The following is a 25,937-nucleotide window of genomic DNA, read 5'->3' on the forward strand; positions in this document are numbered from 1 at the left end:
AAATTATTTTTGATTTTCTGTTTAATTCAACAACATGATCAAACACCAAATTGTTAAACTGAAGAATATCATTGATAAAACATTCGGCGGTGGAGCATCTTTAAGTATAGCTTTGTTGTGAAAATATGGCATTTTTCAACTTGCGTCTAAGTACAAGCTGTATGCCCCAGTACACGTGATACGGTATGAGAAAGTCAAAGAGGAACCCATCGGGGAGAAAGATGACATCTGTATCGGCTTTGGCGCAGGTCTGTTATAGAGGAAATTCTAAGGATTTATTGTACCAGCACAGGATAAAAAAGGATAAAGGGACCGAATGAAAGCCTCTATTTATTTAACTCTAATATTTTGATATACGCGTGGATAAAAATTATTAATATTTTGCACGTAAAGCACAGATCTCATAGTCTCCAACAAATGTTTTTGTAGAATTTACAGATATGTATAAAGCATACTCTATTTACAGGTGAAGAAGGACTGATTATATCTGGAGTACCGGAGACAACAACACAATTCTTTGTAGGATCCAATTCAATGAACGAGAAAAAAATCCTTCGAGATGTTTTTTGAAGAAGGACTGATTATATCTGGAGTACCGGAGACAACAACACAATTCTTTGTAGGATCCAAGTCAATGAACGAGAAAAAATCCTTCGAGATGTTTTTTGAAAAAGGCGACACCTTCTTCAACTTCGTCGATGAAGACCACTATCTTTGCTGTCGCAATCGTCTCGGGGACACATTTCGGTTCGTATTTCATACCTTACAAAACATATGTTGAAAGTTGTTCTGATATTATATATGATGACTTTTACTAGTGTTTTTTCTGGGATGATATTTGGTAATGCAGTATAATATGACATATAGCTCGTCTTCTTATAATGTATCATTTACTGACACCGTCGGTTGTATTCAATAAAATGCAAACTTGAAAAATAATGCATAATTGTTGAAATAATCGACATTGATTTTTTGACAAGGTTAAAGAAGTTTTGCTATCATAGTTCATCCAGTGATCTGTTCGTATATTTAACGCATTGTCAAAAGGAATTATTTTGTGGTAGTTTTTCATTTTTTATTTCTTAATCCTGATATTTTGACTTGTCAACATATCATAACAAGGTTATTCTTCTATTTGCTATCACAGCTGAAAGAGTGAGAACGTGTCCACTCGAGAGGTGGCGGAGGTGCTGAGTACACTGACGTTTATACAGGATGTTAACGTGTACGGCGTAGAAGTACCAGGTTAGTAAAACACAATATAGACCTCCTTCAAATTATTACTTAATGGAATGTACACATCGATGTGATCCTTACAAGTTCGCAAATTATATTGTAAAGAATAGATATGTTACCATCTAATAATTTACTATATTGCATCATTTCTTTTTCGTATATTTACTTTCCAATAACATCTTGATGATTTGTTATAGCCCAGTGAGATTTCTCAATTTAGATCGTGATCTGTTTTACGTTAGACTGAATACACATGTAGCATTGTTAGCTACTACCTAAATATTGTAGATAATGACGGAAGAGCTGGGGTGGCCGCCATTCCTTTTAAAGAAGACAAATCTGTATTATCGGAAGTTCTACAAAAAATCTACCGGAAGTGTCAAGGTCACTACCAAAGTATGCAAGACCGCTATTTCTGCGGTTCCAAACTGATTTCGAGGTCACTCAAACAATGAAGCATTAGAAAATAGACCTTGCCAAAGAAGGTTACAACCCTGAAGTTAAAAGTGATCCTGTGTTCTGTATCTATGGAGAAAACAAAACGTACTTTCGTCTAGTTACCTCTACATATCAGCAGGTCGTCGAAAGTAGACTATAGGAACACACTCTCATTTGTATACCTCGTCATATCAGAAGGTCGTCACATCGAGACTATAGGAACAAACTCTTATCTGCATTCCTCGTCATATCGACAGGTCGTCAAATTGAGACTATGAGCACTCTCTGATCTGGAAGCATGGTATCGAATTGAGACTGAAGGAACCATCAAATCATTTCCTGATACTTCTTTATATCAGTAAATCTTTATATCGATATCGAGACAATAGGAGCATACGACTGTACGTATACAAACATGGATAATCAGAATATTTGAAGAGAAATTTTCCAACTATTATTATCTGTTTAGATGATTTTCGATGAGATTAATGCCGCAATCAAAAAATAAAGTTACATTGCGGTGGATGTCTGTAGGGTAAAATTAACAATCAATGTATAATTACCCAATGATAATTAACGTGGTTTTAAGAACAAAAATTGGTTTAGTATCTATATCTGAACCATGAGTACTGATTGTGCTACCTTGCAATGGAGTATCTACATAGTCTTTGTTTACATCAGAAGACATAATGATAGTTATGTTCATGCAAATTTAAAAAGACAAATAATGAATTGCAATTTACTTAGCAAACGCTTTTTTTCTAATTGTTATGAACAATCAATCCACATCATCCATATCATTGTTAACTGAGTAGATAAATAATTTTCTCCCATACTTCACAGGGATATCCCGTGGTTGTTAGGGAAAAGATATCTCTATCTTACACAGGGGGGTGTAAGACAGCTCACACGCGCTAGACAATAACATGACGTCATCAATACATGCGGCGTAACTGCGGCGCGCATTGTAGATGACGTCATCAATTTTGACGCATAACGACGTTCCTGCGACAATGGCGCAATGAAAAAGCTGGAAACCAAGTGGAATTTCATCATATTTTCTACTAAGTATGGGAGAAAAAGCATCAAACATGGGTCTGTGAAGTGGACAGGTATATCTCAACCCTCGTGAAAGATTTTGGCCGTCAACCCTCGGAAAGCCTCGTGTTGCCCGGCCAAAATCTTTCACTCGGGTTGAGATATCCCTGCCCACTTGACATGTAAGATTCTATTAATCTTTATCAGCAATTTCCTCATTGTCAATTTAAATTATTTCAGTATTAAACATAAGTATTATTTTGATCTTTAAAATAAGTCGTTATAATCTAACATTAGAAATAAATCTTTGTCTTCCGAGATATAAACTTAACCATTTTTAACTATAGATTCATGAGTCGGGTGAAGAGGAACTGTATAGTTCCTGCAATAGAAATTTTTTATAATCTATTCCTTTCTATTCTTTTCCTTTTCCTGTTTTGCATATCTTTGTATATCTTGGTGATTCTTAATTTCAGTATATACTATACGCAAGGCGAGTTTCCGTAATGACGATTTCCATGACAACTGATACAAACAATAACAGATAAGACAAGATATCACAGTAGCATCTTTTCCTAACAAGCAATACTTTGCACTTGTTATGCTTCATAACACAATAGCTGCGAACAGGTTTCAAACTTTTTGTACTTTATAAGGTTTAGAAACAAACAACGAACCCCATACAAGTACATTGTGCTGACCGAGAAATTAGCCCCGAGCTTATCACAGCATGGAGGTTGTCACACAACGTTGGATTTATGAGCGGACATGAGATAGCGATGTTTACCCTGTCGACACCTGATGTGTTGAGGGAGTTTTATTGGGAGTGAACATCAACATTTCATTCACTTTTAAAATCATGGACTTTATCCTTAACCACCTGCAGTCTTGGTTTAAGCCTATTTAAGTGCAAGGTTATTTATACTTTTCCCCGTAAGAAGCATTTGATGTCAAAGAAGCTCACAGGCATTACACAATTGCTTTATGGTAAATACATGATAGATGATACACACTGCATTAATTCAGCTAAGCCTTGATATCATTCTCGCTAATTCATCGAGGTATGAAAAACTTAACAACAAAAACAAAACATTTTTCAATATTTTGTATTTAGTATTCATCATGATATACAAAACAAAACATCAACATATTTATCAATTACTATCATATAGTGTTATACCGCCTTGGAAAATAATGACCGAGGACGTAGAACGAGGTAATTAATTGTCTTAAATTCTACCAAGGCGACATAACCGAATCAAAGGTCATTAATTTCTATATTAAATATGCTTTGATTTTCAACTATTCTCCTTGGCTAATATATGGTCACGTGACGTTCGATATATAGCATATATCGACTAGACTCGTTGTTTCCTTACTTTGTGATCTTCAAATTTGGAGTTCTTCAGGGTGGCGCTAACACTTTTCTCGTAATTAACATGTACATTAGAAAATGTCAATGACGTTTGCCAAAGAAACTACATATCTGATATAAATATGATGAACCTTTTTTCGGTTCATATAGGTTATACTGCCCTGATAGACTCTAAAATAATGACCCCTCGATACGATCAAAGAACCTCAATAAAAACCCATAATTGATATATTTTATTTCATAGAATAGAGATATTGATCATTAGCATAGATTTTTTTGTAAATAAGCAACAAGATAGTAAATAAGATTTAAAAATAAGCGTTGAACATTATAAATATACTAATGTAAACCCAATAGAAACATAATTATCACAGTGTTAAAATAATTATTTGTTTATTCTATTTCTTGTAATTACATGTAGTTGATTACCATTAAAACCTGCCTTCATACTTGACTTAATTAATGTCCGTTGTTTGCGACATTTCAAATACATTAAATGAAAGACTAAGTTATATGTTTCAATCATGGAAAGGACTTAAAAAGTGCATCGATTGCCAAATATGAATTATGTGGAGACTTGTATGACGGCTTCAGGAAAGAGGTCAGACGCTCCAATAGATTGACCGATCTCTGCATCGCGGATGTCACCTGGACACAAATATAGAGAAGATACAATATCATAATCGGTCAGTGAGATAATTCATACAAGAAAGTGGTGGGTGAGTCCGATATACATGTATCGTGTCACAAAGAAAATCCTACAGTCGTAAATAGAAGACTCACAAAGATAAATATGTATGTTTGATGTCAAAAGCTGCATATAGTGGTGGTTCAGTAACCATAGAGTCGGCTATCAGTTGCCTCCTCGGAGTAAACTGTGGGAGAAGATGTGTCTATTTGGTCCAACTAGTATGATGGTACTTTAGGCAGGAGTATCGCGCTAATAAAAGGAGACAATCCCTATTGCAGTTTTTTCAAAGGACATACGCATCACCAGACATATATGACGGTCCGTCCAGTATATATTTAGCTTTTCGATATGACAACACAAATAAAATCATTCAGAAAAATTGATGTCGGTTTTCTGATAACGATCATACAAATGTATTCTGTGAATAAATATGCTGATAATGTTGTTACGATATGTACCACACTGTCGGAGATTGGTAATCTAATTTAATTCCCTGTACTGTTCGTTTAATATCAGTCGTGCTAATCAACATTTGGGCGATACTTTGTTCGTGTTAATCCTTTTATGATTGAGATTAGTATTTACTTTTTCTGTCTGCGTTCTATTCTTCACGATTAATTGTGATTGCTCAAAAATCTAAAATTATTTATCGGTAACCGCAATTCATGTAACATCAAGTAACCATAAATCAATTGGTCAACATAAAATAAGGATAAAATCAATACAACCCATCTGATATCAAAACACTAATGCAATGCATATTCAAAACAAAATATGTAAGAGATCAGGGGTAAATTCGCCGCGAGTGACATTTATTATTAGTAGTAGTATGAGTTGTTGTTAAATCACTGTTTTGTGTCGTAATCGGTGTGTTTGTGTGCCTTTAAAATTTTATAAATAAAATCGCCATTTTATGCAGAGTTATTTGTGCATTATACAACTGATATCGTAAACTTGAGAAGACAGTTTGGCTTTCTCATCACCCCAGCGAGGTAACTTCATTCACCAACCTACCTATACTTATATTTAGACATGCTTTCATCGTCACACATCTCAACAGGCATTAGGTAACTTTCACTTTTTTCACGTTCGTCAATGATACCACGTGCACATAGTTACGTCATTCATAATAAAATACAAATATATATTTCTCGAGGAGCTATAATTGAACATTTCCACTATGTAATTAAGAATGATACACACGTCTGTAGCCTTGTCAGTACTGAAGATGACTTTGCAATGTGTAGATGTAGTGCAGTTAATTGACCAATCAGAGGTGTCAATATGCTTTTTTCCTTCGCCCTACGTCATACACCAATCACGTATGTCGTCTCATACATCAGACGATAGCAATATCCCACACGGAAACCATAAAATCCAGCCTTCGATGTCACTGTTGTAGCGTAGTGATCGAGTTATGGCGACAAGCCGACATATTTATATGTTTTACAGGACAGGGGACTACTGTATAATTGAAAACTGATCGGTAATTTGTATATATATATATATATATAATGTTTAGACTTCCTACTTCTATATAAATATATATCTACGGTGCTCTAATATGTTTTGGGATGTTATAATGATAAGTTTGTGATATTCATTGATATTGTTTTGTTTCCTCTTCTTCCTTTAACAGATACCTATCAATGTTGATTTCATGTGGGTAAAAACGATATACACGATTTCACAAAGCAAACTGTATAAATATAGCAGTTTGAAATATCCCCTAACGTATCCCTTTTCCCTAGAATACTACCATGTAGCCGGTCATTTTCGAGGGGATGCCATTTTCGCGATTTCGCTATGATCGCTAAATTTAAATGTCAAGGAACGATTAAGTCAGATAAGCCCTGACAGCCAGAACGCGAAACTTCAAAACAGCTCAATTAAATTTGATTTTTTTTTATTAAATAAATTATAAAGGGGAACATAATTATACAAAGAAATATCCTATTTAAGTCAAACACGATATCATTGTTAAACACATTTCATATTTTCCTAGAATCGCAACTTTGATTAAGACAATTTTAAACAAACAATGAGCTAATTTTTCTTTTGTTTGGTGGTTGAGAGAGAATATAATTGAAGGTTGGTCGTTTGAATTCACAATAGTTACCTATCTCTATTTAACCCTGCTTAGTATAAAGCTTTGTTACCATGTCAATATTTATTACTATTCACTAAGCGTTTTTGTGATATCAAATGTTGCCAAAGAACAATTGATAAACACTAGGATTTGACACCATAAAGGTTTGACCCGATATTGACCTTGATTGTTTTCAATGTTTGGGTCGCTGATTTTTGTATCATTCTCACAGATTATTTCTTATTATGGCAAAACAGTTTTTAATCATGATCGCAAACTTTTTTGTGTCATTATAGAAGATTCTGTTTGTACTTTCATTGCAGACGTTATTACATCAGATTCGCAGATATGTTTGATATCATGAACACAGACTTTTTATATCACGATCGCAGATTGTTTATATCACAGTCACAATTTTTTTTAGATCATGATCGCAGATTTTTATATCATGATTTCGGATTTTTCGTATCATGATCGCAGATTTTTTATATCATGCCCGCTGTCTTTTTATATATTGATCGCAGATTTTTATATCATGATTTCGGATTTTTCGTATCATGATCGCAGATTTTTTATATCATGCCCGCTGTCTTTTTATATCATGATCGCAGATTTTTATATCATGATTTCGGATTTTTCGTATCATGATCGCAGATTTTTTATATCATGCCCGCTGTCTTTTTATATCATGATCGCAGATTTTTATATGATGATTTCGGATTTTTCGTATCATGATCGCAGATTTTTTATATCATGCCCGCTGTCTTTTTATATCATGATCGCAGATTTTTATATCATGATTTCGGATTTTTCGTATCATGATCGCAGATTTTTTATATCATGCCCGCTGTCTTTTTATATCATGATCGTAGATATTTTATATGCCGGTATCGTGATGATTTTTACAATGATTGCCAGTAAGTTAAACGTCAATTTTACGTTTCTGGGTAAACATCCCTGTAACCATGGTAACGTGCATTGATGATATATTTTTATAAGTGATTTAATTAAGATGTAACATCTTATCAGGTTCGAATCCCATGTTGTTCGATGGTTTTTTTTCTCCATGTCATCCTACTTTCCCCACAAACGAACCTGTCTCGTTTATAATTGACCTTGGTTGTTAAAAGGTCTTGAACCAATAAACTAAGCCCTACTCATACTTGTGCATGCATGTACAAAACTTTCAGCTGCATCGATCTGAAATTGCTTGAGAAAAACTGTTTTACGATACGTCATGAAAAAGCATAGTCAGACAGATTTCGATCGCATTTGTCAAATACCACTTTAAAGTCCATACTAATCTATTATAGTCCTTCAGTGCCGCATCGGACGACAAGTGTTCTACTTGTGGTGAGTTTGTGTAGGTGTACAAGTTTTGTGATGCTTTAGATAAAATATCAAAAGAGCAGTTGTACATTGTAATGTGTGAATTGTCATTTAAATATTAAATACGATGCGTTGGAGGTTAATGTGATTGTGCCTATCGAACGAAACATCTTTTATCAATTTCTGTGATCGCATCTATCAATTCTATTTGGAACACTAAATCTTATATCATTGAATATTAGATATAATTCTCAGCTATTTGAAGTGTCAGTTGTATTGAATTCACCGCCCACATTTTTACCATTTTTTTTCATTTATACTTTGAGTATAGGTGCATACATTGTAATACACCATAGCATGTTTTTTTCGGAACCCGGTGTCGTTTTTAATGCGTCGATTTTGAGATAACGCAAATTGACGGTAAATTGTGGCTTACTAAAAACACTAAAAACCCCTGAACAACCGAATTCAATAATGTCATAAGATTGAATATGAACGAACTATCGCAAGCTGTACTCTAACAGAACTTATTAAATATACAAAAGGATGAAATATTGATCTTATTAACCTTCTTATCATAAGCATACCTAAGGAATAATAAAGTTATGTTTTTCTACGAGACAGTTTGATATCATTTGACAGGTATTGCGTATGTTCCACGATAATTTGATGTAATGTGAGATTTCGTTAATATATTTTCAGTATTCAGTAGATTTGAAAAGGGAACTATTTTCTATCTCCCCACGCAATATGATTAAATCTTAATCATATATTCTTTGGAAATATCGGTTGAGTGCATTTTGATTGTGCTAGATGTCAAAGTATTGTGATCCCTGCTGTAAGTTTGACCATTAAACAGCGAGTTGAACTCCCTTAGCATTTCAAACATGACTGGTAGGAGACAGGCTTATAGGCTAGTATACCCATGGGGATACGTTGATTGATTATATTAATCATATTGAGAACATTTCGTTGTTTCTAGTAAATTTTGTTCACTAACTATAATATAATAATTTTATGATGAATATATAGATGATATAAGCGCACCAATGCCACATGCACCATGCATAATGTATCGGTATTGACATTATATAGACGCAGCCGGGATCAAACCCCACCCAGTATATCGCTCGTCGACTGCCGCTATGGAACAGACATCGGACAACAGACAGCATCAGCTACTGGAGTAACCGAACTCCTTCTCAGACACGCGAGCTACACACCACGTCTTCCAAAGGACCATAGTCGTCCCAGAGGAATTCATTCTGATTCACAAACAAGAAAACACATTCAACACAATGGGAACCAAGAATGCTGCACTTAAGGTAAGATCATATACCTTTATATTGTAACCTTTTGTCCTTTTGATAATTGTGCACCAAGAATGCTACTTCTGAAGGGATTTCTACCGCTATCTTACCTTTAAGTGTCACCTTGTCACACTTAAACTTTTTTGTCATAATAGGACAACTTAAGAGCTGCAATTAAAATAAAACAGGGTTTTATTTTCATTGTATGCTTTTTAAAAGCAATTTGACGTTTTTTTTCTCAATCGGAAAAAAGAGTCCATTCTCTTCTAGTATAAAGGGTTTTTATAAGCTAAACTGTTTTGTATATTGTCATAATTTTGATTGGCATTAGTTTAAATAGGCGGATGGTCCAATGTACATGTATGAGTATTTTCAATTAGTGAAAATATGTTAGAAAACTACATAATATGAAGACATTTTCTTTAGAATATAAACAGAAAATATTTAATTTGTCAAATTGACATTTCTTTGTTCTAAACGATTTTGGAGTGTCGAAATGAAACTAAAATTGGAACATGTATTTCTGCCGAAAATATTATCTTTAAAGTTATATGTGCCGTATTTTTCATAGTCACGGATCAAGAAGAGCTTTTAATGTGTTATTCAACTCCAAAAGTTACCAACATTTTGAGAATTACAATACTTTCAATGTAAAGATTTAAATTTTACAAATACAAAAGAGAGCTGAAAATGATTTTTGGCAGTACTGCCAAAAATCATTATATCAACATCTTTAGTGTAGTGAAATGAGTTCATACGGTCAGACCATGAAGCCATATTATTGTCCACAATTTCATTGCACATTTTTACAGTATTATTAATAATTGTAAAGTGATTTCTGAAGGTATGTTTCCATCTAAACGTGTATAAGGAATAAAAACAAGAATTTCACAGTGCATAACCTATGTGTTCCAACTAACGTTTATAAGGCATTATATATGTTGTCTATCCATTTGAATGATTTTCACAGCTTTATTCATTAAAACTTATGGTTTTAAATAGATAATTAGAAAAAAAAATAGCATGTCCAAATTTTCGGCTAGTTACGGCACATATAACTTTAAATAAATGCTTTATTGATATCCTATAATATCCTCAAATTTACAGAAAGTTATTAACATATTAATGGTTTTGAAACATAATATCATTATCTATTCCCCGTATGGTTTTTATTCCATTATCGATGTGGTATATTAATACTATTATATCATTATCTATTCCCCGTATGGTTTTTATTCCATTATCGATGTGGTATTAATATAATATATCATTATCTATTCCCGTATGTTTTTCATTATCGATGTGGTATTATATAATATATCATTATCTATTCCCCGTATGGTTTTTATTCCATTATCGATGTGGTATTAATATAATATATCATTATCTATTCCCCGTATGGTTTTTATTCCATTATCGATGTGGTATTAATATATAATCATTATCTATTCCTACGTGTGATATATCTATTCCCCGTATGGTTTTTATTCCATTATCGATGTGGTATTATAATATATCATTATCTATATGGTTTTTATCCATTATCGATGTGTATTAATATATATATCCCCTATGGTTTTTATTCCATTATCTATTTCCCCGTATGGTTTTTATTCCATTATCGATTGGTATTAATATATATATCATTATCTATTCCCGTATGGTTTTTATTCCATTATCGATGTGGTATTAATATAATATATCATTATCTATTCCCCGTATGGTTTTTATTCCATTATCGATGTGGTATTAATATAATATATCATTATCTATTCCCCGTATGGTTTTTATTCCATTATCGATGTGGTATTAATATAATATATCATTATCTATTCCCCGTATGGTTTTTATTCCATTATCGATGTGGTATTAATATAATATATCATTATCTATTCCCCGTATGGTTTTTATTCCATTATCGATGTGGTATTAATATAATATATCATTATCTATTCCCCGTATGGTTTTTATTCCATTATCGATGTGGTATTAATATAATATATCATTATCTATTCCCCGTATGGTTTTTATTCCATTATCGATGTGGTATTAATATGTGTTAACAACTTTTAGTATTTATTTTTTGTTTTTGTTCAGTTCAGAATTAGATACTGTCGCTATGTCCTCGTGAAGGAATAGCATTTTAAACATTCTACATTTTAGAATGAAATTATATCGAACGCTTCCAAAGGCATTTTTTCCCTAAGATATTTACTCTTGATATATAAGGTATTTGAATGCGTGGAATAGAAAAGTAGTTTTGGGACTTTTTCATGTCATGAATCCGCTCTGTAAGAAGTGCTATGTCATCATCTTACAATTTTAGTTCACATTTGCAATATTTTAGTTAAATAAAACCCACAAGAACATGTTACATACGAAATGATATTGAAAGAATACCACATCATTTTAATACGAACTTTTGAAAAATCTTTTGCTGAAATGTACTGTGAAGTTTCGTTTTACTCTACTTGATTTCTGACACATGTTCTTTTCCCGATATAGCTTCTAAGCTAGAGGTAAAATGTTGTACTGACATTTTAACTATAGACTGAAGCCCATTTGAAATATTAGCAATTTAAGACAGTGATCGTTCTATACGTCCCTGCCGTAATGCTGTGTACTTGCACTTTGATTAAATTTGAACATGAACAAATATAAACTCCTTCACAATTATTTGGAATACCGTAAGTGGCTTTCCCATATCATGACACTAGTGTGTTTCCTTGAAGTTAATCGTATAGCGCTTAGTGAAAGTGTTAAAATAAGTTAAAGTTTAAAGTTGATTTTTGCCTGTCGGTGCTAACATCGAATTACTGCAGTTTTTGTTGAAGCCCCTGTCCTTATTCTGCAGTCTTCTGTAATTTTAACACTGGCCGTCAGTAAGCCAAGAGAATTTAAATGTCGTTGCTAATTTGAGACCTAAATGGGACAGTTGCTTTACTCTTCGTAAGGAGTGTTTTCTGCTCCTCTTAACACGTCACGTCCTAACCTTACTTTTAATTACAAAACATGACAGACAAACCATGTAAACAAGCACAGTCTTACCGAAAGTTTTAATTTGTATATGGATAAATTGTCATAACAAATTAATGAATGAAGCTATCAATACAATATATACTTTATATCATTCTAACAAAGTGTTAAGTGATCCAAGCATCTAGAATCTAGAGTAAAATCATCACTAAGGGAGGCAATATCAGTGTTTTTACAAGCCTGACGTTTGCTGTTTCTTATAACTTAACTTTGGGGCTTGTTTAGGTCTGCCCATCGTGTACGTACTTATTAGAACGATTAAAAAATTACTGAGATAGCATTTTGACACGTGCTGTCTATAGATAATGATGATCAATAGAGAATAACTTTAATGCTATAGTAGTAAGTAGCAATACTTTTACTGAAGCCAGCAATGAAATGACTTAAAAAGCTAAAGTGTGCATATTTGTTAGGCCACACCAATTTGAAAAACAGTTCGTCGGGAATTCCCGTTCTAAAAATTGAAATTTCAGATAAATATATAAAAAAAAAATAATCTCGCTCCTGTTTTTCGAGTTCCAGATTTTATATTATTTTCTCATTTTGGTCTCACAAACGCTTGAATCGATAGGAAAAACGAAAGAGAAACAAAAATGGCGCGGGATGTAAACATGCGTTCGTTTGCCGCTTTCTACACTGTAACTTTATAGCCGAAGTAAAGCAAACGGAAAGATGAAAAACTCTGTTGTGAATGTTAATTCACGAACAGGGGACGTCCCTTACATGGCAACAGAATGTTGTGAAGATTGATCTTGCAATGTTTTGCTAGAGCTTCCGTCGTTGATAGTGATTGACGCAATGACGGTATTATTTTGGAAACATGATTAACATGCAATGCGTGCATGCATTCTTCGAAACCACCAGCTAAAGGTTGTATCGAAATAGCTTCACATCATATGGCGTTAATTGACTATGGTGAGTTAAGTATGAAATTTACGTGATCGGAAAAAAGCGTCATGACTCTATTTTAGGCCTAGAATTTTGTAGGAAATCAACGTTTGATATTGTGATGAACGCACGAATAAACAATTTCACTTCCTTCGAAGCTTTCTGGAGATAATTTAAAACGGATTTTTTTTCTGAAGTGTTATTTTTTTCTGAAGTGTTAATTGTTTGTGTTATTTTTTATTAAAATATAATATCAAAAAATTGTAGACCATTAAAGGGTGTTTTTTCATAATGTTTTAATATTGTTGTGATATTGTCTCAGTAAAACGAAACTTATATGAGAAACATCAATTATTATTGAATCATATGTTGGTAAAAATATCAGAATCATTTTGAGTCCATGCATGGACTACTAGGATAATGAAGCCTAAATTGGTTGTTACTATTTTTTTAAACTGAAACAACTTCAATTTCCAATGACTTGCATGATATTTATTTAATGGTGTTTAGCAATAAAACGTAAATTACCACCCCATCCTTAATATTTTTCCAAATTCATACTATTGAGATGCTATATTAAAACTAGTTATATTGACAATGTGAATGTTTTATGATGTGATCATACAAAATCGACAAGAAGTTTATCAACTACCTTTAGGTTACATTTCTACTTCTATTAAAAGCTGGCAAAACATTTCAAGAACATAAACCAAACAATCATCACTCAAATATAATGAACTGCGACATGTAAAATCCTACATATGTTAAATATAGCATTTTACAATCCGCTCTCTCCGATTTCTTCCAAAATGAGAAATAAAAATAAAATAAAAAATTCCCACTCTCTCGCTCCAATTTTTAATTTCAATTCCCGAAGAACTATTTTTCAAATTGGTGTGGCCTTATTTGCCAACTTTTGTTGCGAAATGGTGTAGTGGTTAAGCCGCTCACCTTCCACCCAGCCGGCCGGGGTTCGATCCCCGTAACGGACGTGAAAAGCTTAGGTGCCACCTGCCCGTTCACGTGGGTTTTCTCCAGGCACTTCAATTTCCTCTCACACTAAGATCCCTCGTGCGCTTACATCCGGGCTATCGAGAGTAAGTTACATGTTTCTAAAATCGATGTAAAATAAATAAAGTTATATTATTACATTTATATTATATTACTATTATATATTATATAATGTATATTATATATATATGTATGTATACATGTATATATATTATTTCTATGTAGAAATTAGTTGTTTCACAGTGTATATGCAAGAAATATAGGACAAGAGTATATTGTTATCGAGATTCCAGTTTTAATGAATCTTTATTATACTTTTGTAACTGTCAGACTACATAGTATCAAATTAGTTTTAAACAAAACGCAGGAATGTCAGTTGGAGCAGCAATGACCTTTTAGTTTCCATGCATGTGGAATTGACTCCAATTACATTAGGTTTTATAGCCGTTAATGAGTATTAATGGCCAACGAAAACATTACAACATCCTCACAAACGTGAACCGTGACGCTCCACGATAGCAACAACTTCTTGAATAACAATAAATTTACGCATTTTATTTCATTAAATAATGGAGTTGCTCTTTTGACTGTACAACCGATGTGAGTGAAAAGTGAGATTCCCTTGGGGATTATGTGATCCGAACTCATATACTGTGTATAATGTAAAATGAATCATTGCCACTGTAATTAAATTAACTGAAGCAATACGGTTATAGAGATAAGAAATGAAATTTTAGGATGCTTCCCCGTCATGATAAATTGACCTGCCCGTTTCATGTTTTACACGTTTGTCTTTAAACATATTAAATGAAATAATGCATGTGAGTTAATTGTATCGACAAAACCCACCAATAAAGGTTGTATTTAGTTTAATAACTATGCAATTTTATATTATATATATGAAATTTATGTATCGAATAAAAGCGCCAATTGCAAAGAAAATTTTGTTCATTACTCAAGATTTCGAACGATTTCGTTTTCAAAATAATCATTATACTTTTGTATCACTTCAACTTAAAGATCAAATTAGTTAATTAAAAAAAGTTTACAATCTTGATTTGGAGCAGCATCAAAACCTTTTATATTTCTTTCATTGGAATTGACTCAAGTGTTTAATTTTAAATGGGGATTAATGAGTAATTAATTATACAACATCCTCACAAAGTGAATTACGCACCACGATAGTTTTGAATAACAAATTTTTTACGTGTTTTTTATTTCATGTAAATAATGATTACAATAAAACGTAAATTACCACCCCATCCTTAATATTTTTCCAAATTCATACTATTGAGATGCTATATTAAAAACTAGTTATATTGACAATGTGAATGTTTTATGATGTGATCATACAAAATCGACAAGAAGTTTATCAACTACCTTTAGGTTACATTTCTACTTCTATTAAAAGCTAGCAAAACATTTCAAGAACATAAACCAAACAATCATCACTCAAATATAATGAACTGCGACATGTAAAATCCTACATATGTTAAAATATAGCATTTTACAATCCGCTCTCTCCGATTTCTTCCAAAATGAGAAATAAAAATAAAATAAAAAATTCCCACTCTCTCGCTCCAATTTTTAATTTCAATTCCCGAAGAACTATTTTTCAAATTGGTGTGGCCTTATTTGCCAACTTTTGTTGCGAAATGGTGTAGTGGTTAAGCCGCTCACCTTCCACCCAGCCGGCCGGGGTTCGATCCCCGTAACGGACGTGAAAAGCTTAGGTGCCACCTGCCCGTTCACGTGGGTTTTCTCCAGGCACTTCAATTTCCTCTCACACTAAGATCCCTCGTGCGCTTACATCCGGGCTATCGAGAGTAAGTTACATATTTCTAAAATCGATGTAAAATAAATAAAGTTATATTATTACATTTATATTATATTACTATTATATATTATATAATGTATATTATATATATATGTATGTATACATGTATATATATTATTTCTATGTAGAAATTAGTTGTTTCACAGTGTATGTGCAAGAAATATAGGACAAGAGTATATTGTTATCGAGATTCCAGTTTTAATGAATCTTTATTATACTTTTGTAACTGTCAGACTACATAGTATCAAATTAGTTTTAAACAAAACGCAGGAATGTCAGTTGGAGCAGCAATGACCTTTTAGTTTCCATGCATGTGGAATTGACTCCAATACATTAGGTTTTATAGCCGTTAATGAGTATTAATGGCCAACGAAAACATTACAACATCCTCACAAACGTGAACCGTGACGCTCCACGATAGCAACAACTTCTTGAATAACAATAAATTTACGCATTTTATTTCATTAAATAATGGAGTTGCTCTTTTGACTGTACAACCGATGTGAGTGAAAAGTGAGATTCCCTTGGGGATTATGTGATCCGAACTCATATACTGTGTATAATGTAAAATGAATCATTGCCACTGTAATTAAATTAACTGAAGCAATACGGTTATAGAGATAAGAAATGAAATTTTAGGAGAACGTCACTGGAAGCAAATGTGATGAATATTTAGAACAACAATAAATGTCCAGTAATTAAGTGGCGACTGTACAGGATGGCGCGAAATATAAAATTACATGGTAAATTATTGTAAATTAGTTGTAAAAAATATTGATGTTATATACATATAACATAGCCCCTCTCCCTCCCCCCTCTCTATTTCTCTCCTTCGCTCGCTCTCTTTTATCCTTCCTCCTCACTTTAATAATATTTGATACTATTATCTTATATTTAAATCCATCTTATGATGTAAATGTTCAATACATTGTAAATTGTAATGGAGATTTTTTTTATATGTTTGATATAACAAATCCGTTTGCTATTAATAACAATGAAATATGTTTAAACTTAAACTTATCAATACGTTAATGGTTTGCCAAATATAACCGAAAATAATTCTTCAATTTGTTATTTTAAATCTATGTTTTCAACCCCTTATCCATCGGTATGCCTCCGTTTACGTCAGCGGTTCCTTGGTCGTGTCAGATACATCATGATACATGTAGTTACCGAATAGAGTGCAGCACTCTGTAGTTTTATTGGTATCGACAAAACCCTATATAAAATCTATTTTTGTACGAAAGAAAATAAAAGTAACGAACATGGTTAATTGTACACAACTCTGATTTCCAAGACTTCGTCTTCAATAATATAACACTATATAAACTTATATCATACTAATTTAATTATTGTTTGGAGTACAAATGTTTATAAGGCAATAAAACTCTTTTGATTTTCTTTCATTTTTTTTTTTTTTTTTTTTTTACTTTTGTTTTACGTGTGTGTTTGTATGTGTATGTACGTATTTGTGTTCAAAACTTCGCTATCCTTTCTAAAAGATTCGATTGGTTTACATTAGTTGCCGTAATTTCCTGCGTATAACCCGTACCGGGGTATGGCAAGCAAAATCAGGCATTTTCTATGATTTTGTAAAATAAATTCCAGATTGCCTCGGCCCCACCGGAAGCTTTCCCGCGGGTTATACGATGAAGTATTCCATTAAAGTTTGTACTATATATTATTAATGACACATTCGTTGATATGTTATAGTACTCTCGGAGAGGAGAACATCGGTTTATTTAAGGACATGTAGTAAACCCATTAGCATTTCATTTGTTTGAAAGTATATGTAAAAATGCTTTAATATATTAAGAGTGTATTTCAGCTACTGAGTGTTCACCTGCCATTTTGTGTGTCTTAAAAATAGCTTACAAGGTATAGACTGCACATTTTTCCTATTTTCGTAATAATTTCCACAGATAACCCGCATCGACAGAAAGCCCGCATAAGACATCTTTTTATGTAAAAAAATCGTATAGCCCGCGGGCAATACGCAGGATATTACGATACACAGACAACAGAACTATCCTATTCTATTCCTGTCTATTAAAACTTGACATCATCCTACTCATCTTCTTTCTTAATTTCATTAATCATTTCTGTGCTTTAATTTTAAAATTTCCCCACATAATAATTTGTACGAGGTATTATACGAAATGTATCACTTTGTTTTAATTAGTATTAAAAACAATTTAGAATATCGAAAAAGAGAAATAATCAATATACGTTAAGTAAAATAGGCTTAAAAGATAGAGAGAAAATGTTATAGTTGATAAAGATGACTTAAGTCGTAAAAGCACAAATTTTTTGATATGTTGTAAAGTATCGTTCTACTAAAAACTAAACAGAAAATAAACAAAAATAGTGACAAAATAACACCCAGTCAAAGTGCCACTTGAACACGACTTTATCGAGGATTTGCTGTTGTTAAAGTGAAATATACAGCGAACCTATTTCAATTGATATTATATTGGCCATATTTGTAAATACAGTAATGTAATAAACTAAATATCAAAATTAATCGTCTGATGTACAACTATGCGGAGACGGAATTATGATGGTTGGATGTATTTCACCTAAGGCAGGATGATTGGTGCAGACATGGTCAATGTTAGAGATACCTCTGATAGCATCATTGTGTTATGGCACTCTGAAGGGAAGGCAGCCGCAACATAATTGATGCGCGGAAATTTATGATACAGTTTAAGTACTTGTCGTCTGCTTCGAAGAACTTGTTGATTTAATTTTATTAAAAATTATATAAAATTATATTAAATTACGAACATACAGTGTAAGCCTTCATATCATCTATATCATTTCGTTTAAAGGCCACCTACTTTTCTGAAAAAAATAAAGCTACTTAAAACAACGTAAGAAAATATGTATCAATTGCCTAAGATGAGGTTACAATACCAAATATATACAAAATGCAATCCATGATCTATATCAAAGGTGAAGTTTAGCCGTTTGGCGCATTGATAGTCAACTAACGCGCGATAATTAGGACGACGGCGGGAAAAATAATATGTCTCGCGGTATGAATATTAACATTTAATTCATTTTAATGATAGTGTTCAGAAGGTGATGATGGATATAGTATTAATGGTAAGCTAATTACGTTTGCATCTCCACAAAGTTATCAATCCCGTTTAACATTCCCATTATAAAAAATAAAAGCCGCTTTGGAAAGGAAGTTGGTCTTTGATGAAAATTGCTTAACATAGGTATGGAGTAATGTGTCATTTGGTAGATAAATAAGACAAAGCCAGCCACATGAACGATGCTAAGATACACGGTGTCAGTCGAATTAACATTCCGTATCTTATTGTTAAATGAAGCGTGACGTTTAGCGCACTTTCTCCCACGTTATGGATCGTATTCAGCGGTAATAACTGGGGTATATTTTGTTAATCTAAATTATCATTAATAATGCCAAACATTAAAAATTGTAGGAGACATTCACCCTACGTAAATGGCGATTCCAGCTCGTTGACAATTAAGGAAATCCCACTTACTACTTACACCCGGTAACATTAATGTCAATTAACACCCTCGGTGGATTTATAAATTATGCATAGTTTCCATGGATTTGTAAACATAAAGCAGTGGCACTGTAATAACCTCTATAGGACTTTATTATAATTAGAATAAACACATTTCTTTCAATGATGAGGTTTGAGAAAGGTCAAACTTGAAATTGACCCAGAATAGTAGAGCAGATATGATCTAATTAAACGCCTACTGATCTAATGGAAAATGTGACAACCTGTGTATTCTTATGTATCGACCATGCACGTGTTACTTTTTAAATATGTATCACAGGACCATGTATCGACCATGCTATCGTAATTCAATTTTACGAATGAACAATCTTCAGATTACGATTATTAAAATGATTCGTTTTTATTTTAGATATCAGTTGTATGTCTTATGTTGACCAACGCTTACGTCATCGAAGCCAGTTTTAAGCGTTCAATCTGGAACAGCAGGATTGTTGGTCTGAAAAGGTCGCTGGACAACATTGATCAGGACCCTCATAGAAAGAGCCTGGGCTATCTATTCCGAGGATGGCCTCCACGATATAACAGGAAGAGGAATAATTATAGTGAGTTTCATAACTAACCATGCACTCATTTGGTACAAAATATAATACCTATACATTGGTCATGTCACCAACTGAACTTTCGGTTAAACCATGCAGAGAGATTGACGAAACGCATAGAAAATGATGTATCCATATTTGGAATAAAAAGAGAAAAGTAAAAACTGTGTTCAATTTGTTGAAATATATTTCTATTGTTAATATAATTCTATCAAAGACCGACCGAGCGTTTGATATTGTAAATCTGCGACTAACATACTATCCTATTCGAAAAGTCATACATCTGTACATACTATCAGACGTGAGTTATAAGATAGTTCATACCCAATAAACCCCAAACATCTAAGTTATTTAACATTTATAGTAGTTCTACCATGACCTGACTATCAAATGTTAAAATTAATATTCACCTCATGATGTGATAGATCATTACGAATATTAATGTCGTACACTTAAATTTGTCAATGATATACGTATTTTAATAACTGCTCACCTTATAAGTAATGATAGATAAAACAATAACTGTCAATCACGATCTTGTTTTAGGAACACCGCCACCGCCAGAGACTGTGCTTGATGGCAACCAAATCGTACGATACGGTAGTATAATTAACATATTTATTATCATTTTTGATTTACGCATCTGACGTAGAAAAGATATTGCTTTTCTCTGTAGGGTCCTGACCCTTATTAAAGCATCTCAATGGAAAACCGGTGAATAACACACAAATCATGTGATATTTTTTTGTTTGCTAGAGGAAATATCACTAAGTTAATAAAGATTTTAAAGCAGATATTATTAATTTACCAAAAATACATAAATAAGATAAAATTTGTTTGCAAACATTTGTAAAAATCCGCTACGCGGATTCACACAGTTCGCAAACAAACTTTCTCTCATAACTCGATGAAATTAAAAAATAGTGACATCAATCTTTTAATGAGAATAATATTTAGGTTGTTTTAGCATTATTCTGATTATTCTCTTGAGTTTATCAATAATTTAATACAAATAATTCAGAGAGGTACTAATAAGCGCATGTTTAAAACAAATGTACAAGTTTACAATTCAGTTGCGGTGCATTGAAAACATGTATGACTTCATCATAATACTAGATGTTAATTTTTTCAGACTATGCAAAAATAACCTCAAACTTCTAACCCATGAAAATGTGTGTAACAAATGAAATGAAATTATTGATAAATATATTTAAGATTAAAATGTGGATTTTATAAAGAGTAGTTTCCCTTCAAAATTTGGTAAAATTATTCGTATATAGATATGTTCTTCAGCAGTAACAGGAAGCAATTGCATAGTTGTGGTTATGATGATATATACCTTTTACAACATGTGTCAGAATACATAACTGAAATGAACAGATTTTCTAAATTGTTACCGTTGTGTCTGCTTGGATGCTGCGATTACTATTATGCAATATTTATGTGATGCTGTGAAAACAGTATTCGTTGTTCATTTACCAGATTTGTTTGCATATGGCTTTGATAACTTTAACCTGATGACAAATGAGTTTTTGTCGCAATGAAAATTATTGAAACGAAACATCTGAATTACTTATAGCCTATTTACGTCAAAATTTATTAGCTATGATAATACTAAATCATCCCTACTGACTATCTTATATGACCATGTCTACTTTCAGATCTACTGGGATACTACTGAAGTCAGGACAAGCGGTACAACACAACCAACGCGATATCATACATAATAAACCATATTATTATATTAATATAATTTGTTTACATTTATTTAAGAATGCATTAAACATATAAAACAACATTTTTTTCATTATTTATGAAAGTCGTTCATCTTGCTTTGAAGCAAAATTTGATTTCAAATATTGAATATAGTGATGCGATCCTCTTCGCCGTAGGGGAGATTTCCCTTTAGCTCAGTTGGTAGGGCGGCAGACCAGTAAATACGGGGTTGGGCTTCGAGCCCGGCTGACGACACACTACTCTCGCACTGTACGTTGCACTTCCCTTGGTTTGTATTTTTTTATGTATTTGCATATTACAGAGCACAAATTACGTCGTTTTCTCAGAAAAGTATGACGTTATCCACTGAAACATGGACGTCACAATCAATACCTACCCGCAAGGGCAGATAACTCTGTAATATGCAAATACCGAATACAGAATGGCCTATCGACGTAATAAAAAACTTGCTGTTGCTACTTGTGACGGTTTGTCTTGATATGATGGACATTTGTGTATAGTAAACAAGGACTCATGATACCCCCGTCATTATTCTATTAATTTAAGAGCCTTCATTCGTAAGAATGTAACATACACTATTGCGATTGTTGATTTTTTTATATAATAAGTACAAATTGTAACTCATGTGAATCTTATTTCTAAAAATGTTTGTGTTGATGACGTACTTATGACGTCATAGTGTTACATTACATATATCAACGTATTAAAAACAGGAAAATATAGAATAATAAGTATAAAGCTATTTTTGAAAAGATTGAAATAAGGATTAAAGCCACAATATACGTAACTTTCGACAAAAAGTCAAGTTAGATTCGACCCCGATATTGTTACTATTTGTAGATGTTGTTGAAATTAAGTTGTAAAAAAAGAATATTTATAATGGTTTCTTGATAACTTTGGTACACCATTTGTTGAAAGTCGATATTTGTAAACATGCCTTATGGTAGTCACACGACGTTCTCGGCAACGACGTTACTATGTCGGCTAACTTCGGCTTGTGTGACTAAATGGGACCCACCTAACGATGTTCAATACTTATTTGATTTTTTTATCAAAATTTTTCGAATCATTATCGCTCATCTTGACTTCGATTTAGTCCTGTTTCTGCTTAATTTACATCAGAATTGTTCCAACATTCTTCTAAATCATAAAAAATAGGAGAGATACTGATATTGGGATTTTAAAAGATGAGCAAATGTAAACACAATATGAGAATACAATGAGAGCATAATATATACGATTCTTTTTTGTTATTGTAATGAGACGTTATACGTAAGTGTGACACTAATCTCGGTCACATTGTTGAGTATTCTGTATTTGCATATTATAAAGTTATCTCCCTTGCCGGTAGGTAGTCATCGTGACGTCATTTCTTTATAAGCACAAATTACGTCGTTCCTTATGAAAAAACTATGACCTTTATGCTCACAATTATACTACATAACAAGCAATACTATCCGTAAGGACAGCTAACTCTGTAATATACACATGCAGAATCCGTATCCAATGAATTTTGTTGTCATTGTTCTGATATACGCTACTGGTCATATTTCTGTATAATATTTTGAATCATTTTCAAAATCCATGACGTTATGTACATTTTTGTAATTGCTCGTATGATGACGCCAAAATCGTAGCGGCTACAATAACCTTAGTGGTCCAGCTGTCTCTACATTTGATAACTTGCTATCAATATCTTGGTTGTTGAATCTAACCTGAATGATTACTTCCAGGATTCTGAACGTGAACAGCGTTTAACATGGCTTTATCCGATACTTTTGAAATTGAACTTCTTAGTATCAGAACGTGAAATAACAAGACAGTCTTGATCAGCAATATATATGTGTGGGCAGATAAAGGCAAAATTGATCTAGAAATCAAACTGCAGAATTTAAATGCAAAGGTGCAGACAAATTGATGAGCCATCATGAAAGATGGCAATGCGTGCAGTCATGTTAGTACAAGGTTCACCCAACCATAGGAAGTGGTACGGCCTCGTGAAATACGTATTCTTATCAGTAATCTACATTGTCCTGCAATAACTGTATTTAGAACTCAATCAATACTCACAATCAATACTCAAAAGCCATATCATATACTTGTCGCAATGTTTGCGGATTTTTTTTTATTGAGGTTCGAAACAATCAGCTAATAAGTAAGTGGTATTCTATATTTCTTTTACATTTCTTAAGAAATCAGTGTTATACCATTAAACATTACCTTGATTTAACAGTGACACAAACATCAACAATGTTGTTCAGAGTACGCATGTACTAAATGCGAGAAATCCTACCATATACAATGTACAACATTTATTGATGAAAATACTATAAATATGAAGATAAACGATACTTTAACATTAAGGTAAGATATTTTGAAATATTTTCAATATGGTACGCATAAAGTGGCATGCAAAAGTGATAATAATAGAGGAAGCCTATCAAAACGTGTGCACTTACAACATCTAGTTTACATCTACTACAAAACATATGAAAAAAGTCAACATGATATTCTGATAAAATAATTCAAATAAAAAAAAAACCGCTACGGAACAAGATACTTAACAAAATATCAGCATCATTTACAAGTGAGCCCACAAATTCTCATTTGTGCATTTAACTTCATTGTTATTTCACTGTAAACAAAACGTAATTTATTGTCACCTTGGTGACCTAATGGCATGCTCATTATAAGGTGCCATAATGTATTACATGTGTCTGTATAAGTGGGAATACATTTACTAATATTTATCACCTTAGATCTATACGTAGAACTAAGCCTTTGTCCTTATCACATCTGTACTCATTTAAATGATGTTATTCGAAAAACTATCATTAGAAGTCGTTTTATTACACACCTATAAGTTCATAGTAACCCGAAAGGTCACCAGCGATAACTGTTATGTCTATCACAGCAAATGTCAACTGCATAAATATATCTTAATATATCTAAAAGAAAAACAAACACCTTTGAACTTGAGAATTAATGTATATTTCGTACGCAACAAAAGTAATTAAATTGTTTTTAAGTTGAATTTAGAAACAGATTTGACATCTTTCGAGTGTGATTTCATTTTTCTTTAATGTTTCATAAAAATAGAAAACAATTAACTTCATGTTTGATGGTTATACGTTTCCGACTTTACACATTAGTATGCTGGAGGGTATGTGATCTAGGTGGTATTTAGGGAAAGGAAATTCGGGAGTTAGAGGAAAGACATCATACCATTATGAAGCTACACATCGCCATACCAATAGTCTGCCTGGCCTGTCTAGGACAAGGTTAGTTAACTTCTATTGATGAATTCCAAAGCCAATTCTATCTAGATGTGTACACATAGAAATGTTTTTAGTTAAAAATCTGTAATTGATTTTCACTCGAACTAGTCAAATTATAGACTTTTAATACCACATACGATATGGAGCGAAAAGAAAACATTTTATGTTAAAAATTTGGATTAGAGGTCAAATATATTTTATACCACACAAATACAATAAGGATAATATAATTTTATTTTTATATGTTTGTTGTTAAATGTTCATAGCTATTTCAGATACACATCTTAATATTTGGTTAATCTGATGTCTTTGTTAATCTGTAACTATTTGATATTGTATAAATCATCTTTTTAGTAAATGTTTAAGATTATCTGATCGTTAGAGACATGAAATATGATTTTCAATGCGTTTTTATATGTCTTTTATGTAACCTTATCAAAACATTAAACGATGCAATAGACGTAATTATTTTTACGTTTTGATTATACATCTGCTATTGCAACAAAATAAAAAGGATCATTCATGTGTGATTTATAAAG

At 32.6% G+C, this 25,937-nt stretch overlaps 1 pseudogene; it reads left to right on the top strand.

Moving 5' to 3' along the window:
• The window catches only part of LOC138332615 (long-chain fatty acid transport protein 2-like), a 28,578-nt pseudogene extending 6,399 nt beyond the window's left edge, over positions 1-22,179 (top strand).
• The last annotated feature ends 3,758 nt before the right edge of the window (positions 22,180-25,937 follow it).

This window comes from Argopecten irradians, chromosome 10 (assembly GCF_041381155.1).
Source record: "Argopecten irradians isolate NY chromosome 10, Ai_NY, whole genome shotgun sequence".
Classification (NCBI taxonomy): domain Eukaryota; kingdom Metazoa; phylum Mollusca; class Bivalvia; order Pectinida; family Pectinidae; genus Argopecten; species Argopecten irradians.